This window comes from Lipophrys pholis, assembly GCF_963383615.2.
Source record: "Lipophrys pholis genome assembly, chromosome: 21".
NCBI lineage: Eukaryota > Metazoa > Chordata > Actinopteri > Blenniiformes > Blenniidae > Lipophrys > Lipophrys pholis.
Window position 1 is genome coordinate 8185569 of NC_137649.1, and position 12700 is coordinate 8198268.

The following is a 12700-nucleotide window of genomic DNA, read 5'->3' on the forward strand; positions in this document are numbered from 1 at the left end:
TAGCTGGCCAAACTAATGAGAAATAATTAGCAGACTGTTTACTCTCAGTTGAGTGGCTGTTACATTGCATCACTGTGATTTTGAAAGGAAAACCCGACAGGACATTTAACGAGCTTTTATCAACTCTGAGCGTGTCCAGCTCTATCGGTGTACAAATTTCAGCCAGCTGTTTTTCCAACTTTTCACAGAGAGCTTTTCATGTGCAACATAACCGCAGCAGGCAATAGATTGGACGTCAGTAGCTGTAATTGTATTGCACCCCGTCATTTGTTTTCACCAAAGTATACATTCATTCATCAATCCTTTGAAAGCAGATTGGATGAGACAAATATATATACACCCTAAAAAGTTAGGAATATTCAGCTTTGGGGCAATGTATTATAAGTTTTACAAGTTAACGTAATGTGACTTTCTCTAAACTTTTGAATGCTCATATTCAACTGATCAGTGTTTCTGTACTTTATGCACAACTTGCTGTTCTCTAATAATAACTGCAAACAAATCAGGTGTTTGATCTATGAATCAACCAATTAATTTCATAGTTCCAATCGAATTGGTATTGAAACAGTTTTCCTCATTATGCTGTTCACATTTTGACCTAAGACCAAGACCACACTTGATAACTGATCAACACTACCTTGCAATTGAAGGTTACAAACAGGATGTTATCAGACTGAAATGTCCATTGAGCTTGGAGTGTCACAGAGTGCCATCAGTAAGTTGATCATCCAGTCACTGTGCCCATGCATGAACAACACAGGCCTAATTTCATCTTCATGGATGATAATTCTCAGGCTCATGGAAGTGGTATCATTAGGGAACGGCTGCTGGAGATTGGGGTACCTCAAATGAAGTGACCTGCACTTTCTCCAGACTTGAACGACAATTAAAAAAATTAATAAAAGAAAACCCACTGGGATCAGCTGAGTTGCTGTGGAAAGGCTCAATAGCTCACACGGACACGGAAATTATTATTGCATTCTTCAATTCAAATGTCCTACTTTTATAATAAAATATTCTTGGAGCCTGAGCTGTCTACGTTTTCAACAAACTTCTCCAAAAAGCACTATATTACTACCTTTTTTGAGTGTATAATATGTATGTTTTCTAACTGTGATTGGTATAAATCCCAGAATTATTCCTGACATCTTTCTGGAAAATTCACAACTGATCATAAATTCCAGGATTTTTTCTCATGCAGACAAAATATTTGTTTTCATGTTTGCGTCTCACGGCTTATGGTCCTATAACCTGCAGTTTCCTCTCCGTCCAGTAGGTGTCACTGTGAAGTTGAACGTTGTTTAAGATCAAAAAGAGGTCCGAGGAAAGGAGCAGCTTTTCCGTTTGGACCTCCGTGTTTACGTGTCGTGGAACTATATCGTTTCTTTCAGCAACGGTGACTTCAATTCGGGTTCAGAGAGAGTATATTAACGAGAGACGAATTGCTACTGCTATATAAATATCCATCGTGTTTGAACGAGCCGTCTAGTACGAGGAGGAGGTTGTTTGCCCGAGCAGACGGTCGGAAATAACCTGGAAAACTGAACTCCCCTTACACAGAAGAGGTATGGAAAAGTGTGAATGGACAATAGAATGAGACTCGTCATGGCTGCGTTTCTTTATCCAATCAGAAACAGTAGTGAATTCATTGTCAAAATCCCGTGCGCATGAAGACCACGCACGCGCGCTCATTGTGACTTTGTGCGGCTGTGTCTGCGTTGAGATTTGGCACTCTGGAGGTTTGGCATTGACGAGACGACTCCACTGGTTGTTAGTTGACTTTAAGCACTTTAAACGCTTTCTTATCATGTCAGAGAAAAAGAGGTAAGTTGAGGAACAGACAGAATCAGAAAAGCTTTGTCACATGGCTGAGAAAGATCTTTCCTGGGAGACAACATTTTCAGGGCGTGTGTGTGTCAAGAGCAAACTCATGGCATTATTGGGATGTTTCCTTCCTGTGGGTTGAGACACATGTCTGCACTTTTTGGCCCTGTCCAAATGAGCTAAAACAATCTTTTTTTCTTCCCTGTTGTTCTTAAAAAAAAAAACTTTTGCATCCACATGGCAACATAGAAATGACTCGAAATGATGTAGTACATATGTTAGGCTTATAGGTGGCGCTGTAACTCTGCCACGGAAATGCACCACAAATGAAGAAGACATGTGCATGCAAAAATCTAAGCCTAAATTGAGCCTTTTGCTGTAAAATTTAATTCTTGTGTACGCCTATGGTGTGTATGTATAAATGACAATAAAGCTATATCTATCTATCTATCATGTCTGTCTTGCCCATCCACACCTCAAAGCTGAGACAGCATTTTCAAATTTCTCAACTCTGCACCCGTTTTCAAAACAATCCCGTTTTCAGGCTCCTAAAACACATACAGTATTTCCATAAAATGGTTTCTTTCATATGACTACTACTGTATTTTCTGTGTCAGTCCTCTGGAATTATGTAGTTACAGTTATTGAGTTTTCATACTATTTGTCTTTGATTCATCGCTACACAGGATCCGTGTGATTCCATTACGACCCTGGCAGTAAGGATATGGGAGTATGGCCCAAACCTACACGAGGCTAATTGGGATTTTAAAGGTAAGTAACAAGCCTTAAAGGCTGTGCGTGCATGCAAATGTGAAAATATGGAATTCTTATCAATGTTAAGACTTCTATGTGTATGCTTTACAAATAGGGATATGTTGGTTTATTTATCATTTCCTCTAGAGTTCAGTTCATACCTTACCATGTCTTGATCATAAAAAAAATCTATTGAATTAACATATAAAATATGAAGCTGAAATATACAGACTATATTGTTTATCATTTGTTTTCATTGAATACAGGAGTTGAGGACACCGAGGCCCTTTAGGATCAAAGAAGATGGACAACGAGGACGGAGAACAAGTGAACACCAGCACAGTATGGCAGTGGCGAATTTCGCATGCAAAGAAATATTCAACACATCCAGAACCATTCTATTACAGCAATAGAATCGGGTTAGATTTCAATGTTGGATCCAGCTCTCACAAAAAACTTAATCCACCATTTGTGCCAAATGGCGTCATACTTGAGGTGTGTGAATTTGCTAGAACGATCAACAAGAGTGGAATACATTTCATCCCGAACATTCTGGAAAACAATTTTGATCTTCGATTTGAAAGTGATCAACAGCGAATAGATTTCACTGCTCAAATTCAGCACAAGCTGGAAGAATTGATTCAAAAACCTCCCACAGGTGCACATGGAGCTCTTGCTCCTTTTGACATTTGGAATACAGAATGTATCGGTAATGAACTGTACATGGCACCTATGGTGCACAAAGCTCAGAGGTCCCTCGTGGAGGACATTAGTGAACTTGAACATTTATTCAAGTGTTCCTCTGAAAATGTGACAGAAGAGATATCAGGATCACACACTGATTGCGATGATCGAAAAGATGACACTGGTTGTTTGGGGATAGAAAGAGAAGAATTCAATGAGGACAATGCTTCATTGTTGTTTCCTTTTTGTGAAAGCATTGGTTTGAACCTTGGCTCAGGAACAAAACAAAATCTTGATCCAGGCTTGTTGTCAAAAGGTGTAATGTTGGAATTGGTGGCTTTTGCAAGAGTCTTAGCTGCCTCCTTTATCTCCCTTGTTGCCAGTGTGTTGGAGCATAATTTTGAGCTTGGTCTTAAAAGTCAACAGAGGAGAAATGAAGTTTGGTTATTGATATCACAGATGCTGGAAAAGTTCAAACAAATCGCGGCCACCAATATGAACTTAAGCCCCGAGTTTGAAAATGAGCCATTTTTCTTTGACAGAGACCCGTTAAAGAGATCCTACGTAAAAGCACTCTCTACAATGGAAACCCTACTATCAGAAATGACAAAGAAACAAAAGCTCGATTTCAATACACCTCAGGAAACGATGCCTCTTTCAATAACAAAGTGCATCGTAAACAAGGACCAAAGGCAACAGGATCCCTCTCATAACACTGATTTTTGTCCAAGCAAAGTAGAGGAAGATGAACATTGCTACATGTGCCCTGTGGAGGACGACACCGATTCAGAAAATGGGAATGAGGTCCAAAACTCGACGAGCTGGGACAGTTCTACAGAATCATCTTCAAATCCGTTGGGTACACAGAATCCTGCCACCACCTATGATTCATGCAATTCATCAACAATGAACGAAGATATTTGTCCATTTGTCCTTCAGCCAAATAAAACTGTGGTACCAACCTGTGAGGAGGCACAGATTTCAAGAAATGCACCAAATGACTGTGACATGAACCAAGACTCGGTAATAGATTCCTATATGTGGAAACTGCGTGCTCGTCGGGCAAATGAAATTTCCCTTGCACTTGACAAACGCCCTTTAAGAATTCCGCGTTTGATCCATCTCAGTGTTGAGTTTGATGTTGGGTTTGGACCTAAACAGAGTCTTAGTATTGATCGCCTGACAACAACTCCATTCCTTGTTAAGCTTGCACAGTTTGCATTAGCCATGAATTCATCCCTGGAGGAATTCATCCTGGAGATTCTTGAAAACAACTTTGACTTGGGGCTGCAAAGTGAACATCATAAAAAAACCTTCATGTGTGAAGCCATGAATAAAGTAAAAGACCTTCAACGATGTGAGGATGTAGTCAAATTCTCCAAAGAGGTTTTTGAACTTCCAGTTTCAGTGGCGCCTGTTGATATTGTTTGTTTGAGCAATAACGATGTCATTACTGAACCCAGCACCATGTCAAGCACAGGATCTTGTAAAGATATGACAATGTGTGCTCCTAATTCTCATCCTGAAACTGGATTGCTCTTGCCTGCTGAACCTGAATGTCTTTCAGAGGACAACATGGATCTTTATCCCTTCTGTAAGGAGATTGGTCTGAGGCTTCAAGTCAATTACAGGCAATCAATAGGAAAACTTGACATCAATAAATTGACCAAAGGAGCAATGACTGAAGTAGTGAATTTTGCAGAAAAATTGTGCGGAACCTTTGAACAGATTTGCATGGATGTGCTCAGACACAACTTTGACTTGCAAAGTATGGATTCCAACCTCGCCGAAACAATTTTTGCTCAGATTGCTGCTGTAAATGAAAAGATGAACCTGTTTTTCAACCTCTCTCAGAAAATGGTGAAACATGACATAGCAGATCCCGTTATACTCATGTACGGGAAAAAACCCAGGGAAACACCAGCACAGACTGACCCCAACTTATTAAAGTGGATGCTGCGAGCCAGTCGTGTTCAGCATATCCTCTCAGTGCCTCATGGAGATCAGTGCCCACTTTATTCCTACCCCAGATGCAAGAAATTGGGCCTTGATTTTGATGTAGCATCTGGAGTAAAACGTAACCTTGATCCAAAATGCCTAACGAATGGCATCGTGGTTGAGCTCCTCACCTTTGCCAAAACATTGCAGTCATCTGAAAAGGATTTCATGACAGAGATATTGGAGCATAACTTTGATCTAAATTTCCACAGCGAACTTCACCGTACTGCTTTTGCACGGCAACTGGGGGAACAGGTTAAACAATTAAATTTGAGAAAAAGGAAATACCCGCTGAAGAAGAGGCCTTTTAAGCTCCCTGACTTGAGATGTCTAGAGGAATGCACTCCATCTTGCCCCAAATGTTATCGGGACAGAAATGAAAACCGTCCTCAGGATACATCTGGATCTCAGCCCATACCTCATGTTCATCCACATGACATCAATGACAAATCACATGCTCATCACTACACAGCACCAATGTTTGCAAAGATTCCAATCGCTGATTTCTCATCAACAGAAATTCTAACAAAGCATTACCATCACAGTAAAGAAGTAGGTTTAAGCCTTTGTGTGGACAGAGACCACCCAAAAGAGAAGTTAGACATGCAATCTCTAACGGAGGAAGTGATGATTGAAGTGTATCGTTTTGCCCAAAAACTGTGCGCCACAAAACACAAGCTCATTAATGAAGTTCTTGAGCACAACTTCAACTTCTCACGGGATCACATTGAAAACCTGACGTATCATTTCTGCTACAAAAGTAAAACAAATATGATGGACCTCAGCTGGTTCAATGAAGCTGTTGATCTTGAAAAAGTTCCTTACAAAAACCAAAATAGTCTCAATGACTGCTTTGATAAAGCATCCAGTTTTGGCATTGTAAAAGAGTCGAGTTGTGAGGGTGCTTCCCATTTCACCACCACTGATGATTTACCCAGTGTACCCGTCAACACAGATTTGAGCCCACCATTGTCAAATCTATCAGCTGAAATCACGCAGCAAAAAGGTGAAACAGAAGCAGGGATCCCAGAAAGTATACCAAGTGAATTCGACATCAACGTGCCGAGGTTCCGTTTCAATCTTGTGAAAGACCAGTCCCTACTTTGCCGCTTGGGAACAATTGATGTTGGATTTGGACCCCCCAGAAACCTCAGTACTGACCTATTGACAACTTCTGTTCTGTACGAAGTCGCTCGTCTTGCAGTAGCAATAAGTTCATCCCAGCAAAAAGTCGTTATGGATATTCTACAATACAATTTTAACTTGGGCCTGCAGAATGAATACCATAAAGAAAGATTTGCACGTGAAGTCATGAAAAGAGTACAAGTTCTTTTAGCACTTGAAGACGGAGGCAAGTTTTCAAAAGAGGTGTTTGCATTGCCATGTTCACTGTCATTCAAAAATGTGGAGTGTCGGAGTGATGACAGTGTTGATTCTGAACCTGAAACTTCACCGACAGCGCCGGACCTTTATCCATTCTGCAAGGAGATTGGTTTGAGGCTTGATGTAAGCTGCTGTCACCCAGATAGAAAACTTGACCTCAACAAACTGACCAACGGAGCAATGATTGAGGTTGTGAACTTTGCAGAAAAGTTGTGCGGAAGCTATGAGCAGATTTGCGTTGATATCCTGCGGCACAACTTTGATCTTGATTTGCAAAGTGCAGATTCTGACCTGGCTAAAAATATTCTTGCACAGATTCCTTTTGCCATTGAGGATAAGACATTTTATTACAACTTCAGAAAGTTTAAGTTTCCGATAAGAAGAAACTTGGTTGTCATGGACTCACCGTGGAATGCATGTTCACAAATACGTACTGCCAGTCCAGTTGAAGCAAAGATAAACCAAACTGTAAGTATACACAGTGACATTGAAGCACAAAACAATCCGGCAATGCTGTTGTGGAAGTTACGAGCCAATCAAGTTCAGCAAATAATCTCAGTGACCCACAAAGAACAATGCCCACTTTACTCTTACACCAGATGTAAGAAATTAGGCATTGATTTTGATGTAGCATCTGGACCGAAACGTAATCTTGATCCAAAGCTGTTGACCAATGGCATCATGAGTGAACTTTTCACTTTTGCCACGGAACTCAGTTCATCAGAAAAGGATTTTGTGACAGAGATTTTGGAGTATAATTTTGATCTACACTTGAACGATAAGCTTGACCGCAGTGCTTTTGTAGACGCAGTTTGGAAAGAAATCCAACTGATGAATCGCAAAAGATGTTCGGTCATCCTACAGAAAACACAGTTTGAACTGCCAGATAAGAGAAGCTTTCGACAAGTTGGACCGTCTTGCACCAAATGTTCAGATGATGATCTTCGTCACATTGAGTCTGAACCTGATGACATGCTTAATGATGGTCCACATACCATGACGCATGTAGCCTCTGCCTGCACAGACTGCAAGGAGAAGAAGCCTGAAAATGCTCCGATGTCCACTTTCCCAGCAGCAGAGGTGTTAACCAAGCAATACCATTGCTCCAAGAAAGCCGGTTTAAGCCTGTGTGTGGATAAAGCTCACCCAATGCTTAAACTGGACAAACGTGCATTGACTTGTGACGTTATTCAGGATCTGTGTAGTTTTTCGAGAAAACTTTGTGGAGTAAAGTATACACTAATCAAAGACATCCTTGAGCACAACTTCAGCTTGGACAAAGAGATAAAGAGGCACTCAGAACTTCTGGGACAATTCAGGTTGTATGATGGAGAGCCTTCCTGGTTCGATGAAGTTTGTGATCTCAACCCCATTCGTGAAGCCAGGGTGAAAATGAAAAAAACACCTTCTGTGTTGAGTAGTGAAAGAAAGGAATTATTTCAAAGAAGGAAACTGGAAATGCAAAAAAATAAGGAACTGATTATCCAAAGGCAACAGTTGAAACAGATGGAGAAAACCAAAAGTTCTCATCACAGCGATTTGAGGACCGATAAACCAGCAGAAGACTACATGTGCCCCGTCGAAGAGGATACAGATTCAGAAAATGATGTACATCAGGATCACTGTGAAAATCCAGCCTGGTGGGACAACGCCAACGAATCCCAGATGAATATTGTGGGTAAACATCACCTTGACATCACTGATGCCGCATTGACTTTGAATGTAAACAGACCTATGAGCCCACCAAGTGGGTCAAATCAAAGCCAGTTGCAAGGTGATGAGGAACAGGCACATGTTCCAAATAATTGTGACCTACACCAAGAAGACATGGACCCAGAGCTCAAAATGTGGAAATTGCGTGCCAACCGTGTGAGAGAAATTCTCTCTGTCTTAGTCAAGATGCCCTGTCAGATCTTCACGTATAGAACGCCACATTTAAATGTAGAGTTTGATGTTGGCTTTCAGCCCAAAAGAAACTTAAGTGCTGACCATTTAACAAACTTGGCTCTGTTTAACGTGGCACTGTTTGCCCTCGAGATGACTGCATCCCAGGAAGAATTCATGATGGAGATTCTTAAATATAACTTTGACTTAAGCCTCCAGAGCCAATACAATGCGAAATCCTTCACGCGTGACGTTATGAACCGAGTAAGAGAGATTATTAACTGTGAGGAAACAGTTAAACGCTCAAAAGAGGTGTTTCATTTTCCGGGCTTACTGTCATTTGGTGATTTGGAATATCAGAACAAAAGCAGTATCAAATCTGAGCCACACCCCACATCGATCACCAAAGAATGCGACATCTCTCCTCCGGCTGCTCCGAAATTGACTGCTGAAACTAAACTGAGTACAGCAACTCAAAGTTCCCAGAACAGTGTGGGTCTTTACCCATTCTGCAATGACATTGGTTTGAACCTCAATGTATGTGGCTGTCAACCAAAAACAAAGCTTGACATTAACAAACTGACCAAAGGAGCGATGATTGAAGTTGTGACCTTTGCAGAAAAGTTGTGCGGAACCTACGAGCAGATTTGTGTTGACGTCTTGAGGCACAACTTTGATCTTGGTTTGCAAAGTGCCGATTCTGACCTGGCGAGAAAAATACTTGAACACGTCCCTCTGGTGATTGAGCAAAGACATTTTGAACTCTTTTCCAAAAGAACGCCCCGAAGAAAATTTGATCCAATTGACATAAACTGGCAGAACAGCTCAAGTTCAGAAACATGTACTGGCCCCGTCAAAGCAAATATTGACCTAAGTGTCGGCACACAAAGTGACATAAAAGTACAACATGACCCAGATTTACTGTTGTGGAGACTACGGGCAAATCGCATTCAGCAGATACTATCGGTGCCTCATGGAGAACAATGCCCGCTTTACCCATACAGCAGATGTAAGAAATTAGGCATTGACTTCAATGTAGGATATGGACCGAAACGGAGCCTTGATCCAAAGCTGTTGACCAACGGCATCATGAATGAACTTTGCACTTTTTCTGAGGCACTGCAGTCATCTGCAAAGCATTTCAAAACAGAAATATGGGAGTACAATTTTGATCTAAATTTAAAGAGTGAGCATCATCGCAGTGCCTTCACCCATAATGCAAGTACTTCAGAGAGACAGGTTAGACAGCATAGAATTCATGCCAAAACAACACTCTTCAAGTTGCCCGACCCAGAATGTATTGAAGAAAAAGCTCCTGATTGCCGCAAATGTTATCAAGACAGAGCCACTGCTGGAGCTAAGTGCTCAGAATTAAAGCCAGATGAGCCTCCAATCGCTACTTTCCCAGCTTCTGAGTTTCTAACGAGGCCCTACCGTGGCTGTAAGGATGTAGGATTAAGTATATGTGTGGACAGAAATTACCCAAGAGATAAACTGGACATGCGTGTACTGACATTGGCAGTTCAGAAGGAGATTTATGTTTTTGCCAGAAAACTGTGTGGAAAGCAACGTAAGACAAAGGCTGACATACTTGAACACAACTTCAAATTCAGCGGTCACGATGAAGCTCTCGCTATGGTGGATCAGTTTTACTTAAGAATAAGACCAGATGCTGGAGAACCCGCATGGTTCAATAAAGTGTTCCACCTTGAGGTATTTTCTCCAAAAGAAACTTATCCAAAGAAAGAGCCGTCTGTTGAAAGGAAGGAAACGTTAAAAAGAAGGCGACTGGATATGGAAGCAAATAAGGAACGAATGAAAGTTCCAGCTGTCGAAAGGCCAAACCAGAAGTTGAATTCCCAGCATGTGAATGAAAACACTTCTGGCATTCACAGTGAGAAAGATCTGATCTTGGACGTGCCATCAGAGTCTGGAGAAAACTTTGTCCATCGCAAGCAGTCACGTAAGTCAACACAAACTGAACAAAAGAAGAAAAGAGCGAAGTCATTATCCCCACATGGTGAGAAAAGATTTCAATCGATGCAAGGAGATTCACGAAGTGATGAGTGGTTACCTTCAGAGTACAGGCTCCAGAACACGTCCAGCAATCCCTACGGACACGCACGCATCAAAGAGGAGATAGACGATCCACTGAGCGGGACACCAGAAATTGACTTGGAAGAGTTAAATCCATGTGGTGATGATTCCAGTGGATATCTGGGCAACCAGGGAGATTCAGTCACAGTTAAACCTCAAGAGTTAACTGAGAATATGTACTTGAGAAAATGTCAAACTGGAGAAGCTGTTGTAGAGGAAGAGTCAGAAATGAAAGGTACCCAGTATTACGCCCTGCCTGCGCCACAACTGTCTGGACACCCCAATGTGTTGTTTTTTACTCCAGGCCAGTATATGATCGAAACCATATCGGACACTAACATTGTGACGTGTAAACCTCTGCAGTACTCCGTGGTGACCTTACAGCAACCGTTGTTCAAAGTGGAGATGCAAGGCCAGGCGCCAGATGAGACGCCATTGTGAGTAAATACAGCATCAAGCAGACGTGTAAAAAGTTTATACAGCAAGCAGCAAAATATGCTGGTTAAAATGTCTTCAATTTCCATATGACTTTGTGTGGGGGAGGAAACATGTTTTGAATACTCAATTTCAGAGTTTTAATCATTTTTAGTTTCTTGGGCGAGGTTCTTGTTTTGTTGGTGTCCTGTATATAAATCCAAGTTTCATGTTTGAGTTTGTAAAAGTTGTTGTTCATGCCAATGTTTTAACCAGTTATTCTTTTTTTATAAATTGAAGTGTCTCTATTCTCCCTGACAGTGTATATTTCTTTATTTTGAATATTTTGTTATCAAACTACATGGAGATTGAGGACTCACCTGTTTCTTTTGTATAAATCTTTTAAAGCATATTTCCTGCCTTTTGTGGGGTTTTTCTTTCTTTTTTTTTTTTTCAAATTTGGTGTGAAGATTTTACATCGACCAGATCATTGTGAATGTATAAAATGACATGATGCTCAAGTCATGAAGGAAGCTATACATGCTTAAAGTTTTGAGGAAGGTAAATTAAAATGTCAAGCTTTGTGCAGGTTTAATTACCTTCATGTCACAAGTAGTGAAGCTTGAGGTCATTTCCCTTTCATGTTGAGATTAAATCGGAGTTATTTTGTTGGCTTATTTTTAAGTACACTTTACCGCTAGAGAACTTTTAAATTCTCATATAACCTGCTGTACTGCTACAAACACTCAGCTCAGGTTGTATCTGTTAATATGTAAATGTAATATCTAAATCAGACTCTTGGTGGTGCTGCATACCAGGAACCTGTTGGCTGTCTTTGGAGACTTTCACAGACATACTACTACTACTGCTACTTAGAATCAGATACATCTCAGAGGAATCTGCTCGTCATGGTCCTGCTGGAGGGGGCGAATGAAGTATTAAGTATTTCCAAGCTTTCATACTTCCATTTTCAAAATATGACAATGTGTAGTACCTCCACAATGTGCAGTTGTCATTTAATACGTCAAAAATATCACGCCAAAAACCTGAAATCTAAAGTGAAGTAGTTGATCCTTTCAAATGAAAGCATCATGTCATATATATATATATTACATACAGTGAAACTTATCACCCCCAAGTGTTCATTGGATATATATATATATATATTTATTTAAGTCAGTGATTGAGAAATCATCTATACTATTAATCAATTTTCTATACCCATTATTTTGTTTAGGGTCGCAGAGGGCTCACATCACCAGTTTTTACAGTACAGTCACACACACTTAAACCACCTTTAAACTATTTTAGTGTCGCCACTTAACTTAAACAGCACATTTTTGGACTGTAGGAGGAAACCAGCCTGGAGAGATCAAACTCTGAAAATGATTTTGTCTTTAAAGAAATGTACAACACTCATACCTGCAGTGTGTTTATTGAGACATTGATTTGCATACAGATAATCTGATGAACCATACAGGGTCTGCAAATGAAGGATGAGGCTATTTCAGCTTCTAATTGCACAATACAAATCCCAATTCTTTTTCCTCAGAGAAGCTCTGGAGTATTTCAATTCAATGTGTTTTGACAATCTGTTATAAAATAATTAAGTGAATTATCTTGCTGGGTGACTACAAGGTAATAATGCTTTCTTCAGTGTCGT

The 12700-nt window shown here is 40.5% G+C and overlaps 1 long non-coding RNA gene across 1 annotated transcript; it reads left to right on the forward strand.

Moving 5' to 3' along the window:
• Nucleotides 1-1304: 1304 nt before the first annotated feature.
• LOC308126541 lies at nucleotides 1305-5534 on the forward strand. Its single transcript, XR_013936450.1, has 3 exons — nucleotides 1305-1565; nucleotides 2511-2595; nucleotides 2844-5534. It is a non-coding gene; the product is annotated as an uncharacterized lncRNA (long non-coding RNA).
• The last annotated feature ends 7166 nt before the right edge of the window (nucleotides 5535-12700 follow it).